The sequence below is a fragment of the Mus caroli genome, chromosome 9 (assembly GCF_900094665.2).
Source record: "Mus caroli chromosome 9, CAROLI_EIJ_v1.1, whole genome shotgun sequence".
Lineage (NCBI taxonomy): Eukaryota > Metazoa > Chordata > Mammalia > Rodentia > Muridae > Mus > Mus caroli.
In genome coordinates, this window is record NC_034578.1 from 75,250,708 (window position 1) to 75,252,819 (window position 2,112).

At 47.3% G+C, this 2,112-nt stretch overlaps 1 protein-coding gene across 1 annotated transcript in view; it reads left to right on the top strand.

Moving 5' to 3' along the window:
• Positions 1-2,112, top strand: part of LOC110302372 (glutathione S-transferase A2-like) — a 73,446-nt gene that overhangs the window by 65,399 nt on the left and 5,935 nt on the right. The window lies entirely within an intron of this gene.

Below are 2,112 nucleotides of genomic sequence, written 5' to 3' on the forward strand. Positions count from 1 at the left end.
ATACAAAGGAGTCTATTCATGGCCACTTGGAAATTCAGAATAGATTGTTCAGCAGATGGGCATTGAGCACAACCAAGCTGCTCATTCTTGGCTCGTTCTTCCTCTAGAACTCATGATGGCCATGCTGAGGTCCTAAGAAGAGAGTGATCTCCTGGCAGGCAAGCACTGGGACTTTGTTAAGGTTTTGGCACTCAGGAAAGCCTGCTAATTCCAGTGAGAACAGGATAGAACTTTCCAGATCTACATCATGGTGCATGGCATAGACCTATGACCACTTGGGTTTTGTTTCTTCAGGATTTAGTTTTACTAAATTTAATGGTACATGCATGCAAACATGTGTGTGTGTTTTGTATATATGAATACATTCCTCTTGGAGGTCAAGATCATGGAGGCCAGCCGGGCATGGTGGCACATGCCTTTAATTCCAGCACTTGGGAGGCAGAGGCAGGCAAATTTCTGAGTTGGAGGACTGCCTGGTCTACAAAGTGAGTTCCAGGACAGCCAGGGCTATACAGAGAAATCCTGTCTCGGAAAAAAAAAAAAAAAAGAAAAAAAGAAAAAAAGATCATGGAGGCCAGGTGTAGAGATTCCCTTGAGGTTGGAGTAACAGGCAGTTATTACCTGTCTTATCTGGGTGCTGCAAACCACAGAAGATTGCCTGCATGTTCAGTAAGAACTCTAAACAGCTACACTATTACACCAGCCCCTTGATAAAGTTGCTTACGTCTCAGGGCCATTGTTGTGTTTTTGATATATTTATGAGTTGTATGTATGAGTATTAAATGTTTTTGTGTGCACATACCCAGTGACAACCCACTATGTTACTGGGACCTGAAGCCATGTTTAATTTTTAGGCCTAGCCAGCTCTCCAGCCTTCTTAAGTAATCTAAACCACTCATTTTCCTTCAGATTGTAAAGAAATTTTTAGCTTTTCAAGGTTGAAAATCAGCTTCAAACTTGCCTAATAAGATTTCTCATGGTTCCATAACCTGACAGGATCAGGTTCATAGGCAACGTAAATAGAAGCGTCAGCAACTTGTACAACCTTCAGAGAGGTACAGGGATCACACAGCAGTCATCACAGATGGGGCTGAATTGTGATGGGCTGGTGGGGGTGAGGTCGATGGTGAGAGTGATGCCAATGGCCGGCCTGCAGGCACATGGCATCTGCAAGTTTTGAGCCAGGCTCTCTAACGGCCCCGCCCACTGCCTTCCCAGTGACCCCATCCAGCCTTCCTCTTGTACTGAACTCAGCACCCCAGTGGCTTAGCACATATCCCTGAGCCACAACGCTGTCATATGGACTCTGGAGCCCATTATGTCTTTATTTAAAGCATTCTCCCCGGGGACGGCTCTGAAGTGTCTCTGTTCTTATGTTCTCCTTCATTCAAAAAGGATCCAAAAGAAGCCCTTATCTTTTAGGAATGGAAAAGGTGCGATTCCACAGCTGAGGTAAACACGTGGCCATGACACTGCAGGAGGATACCAGCGGCCCTCCCGGGATGCCCCTTCATCCTTTAAGCCTCCCATTCTGCTGCTATCTGAGGACCTGATCTCCAGCCAGCAGTGTCCACCACTTCATCCCCAGGCATTCCTAACTGCTGAAATCCCCTGGTGTGACCTGGGAGGTTTTTTCCCCAGAGTCGCCGCTAGAGGGCAGCACTAAAGCCTACCGGCATTTTCTGCTCAAAAGCTTGAAAGGAAAGCATTTAGCTGCTGAATGCTGCTCTCCCCTCCTCACCTGGGCCACTCACACTGAAAGCTGAAGCTCACAGACATGGAGGCTGCCTGAGGATGCGAGCTCTCTCTTATTCACCACTTATACTCTCCCGACAGCCCTGTGCCTGCCATTTGATAGGCATTGGAAACTGATTACTGAGTGTTGTTCCGTTTCAACAGGTCGTTTGTTACAACCTTTTGTGTCAGGCCACAAATGTGTCACCACCATTTGTGGTGGTTGTTTTAAATATAACTCTAGAACCGGGCATGGTGGCACACGCCTTTAATCCCAGCACCCGGGAGGCAGAGGTAGGCAGATTTCTGAGTTCAAGGCCAGCCTGGTCTACAAAGTGAGTTCCAGGACAGCCAGGGCTACACAGAGAAACCCTGTCT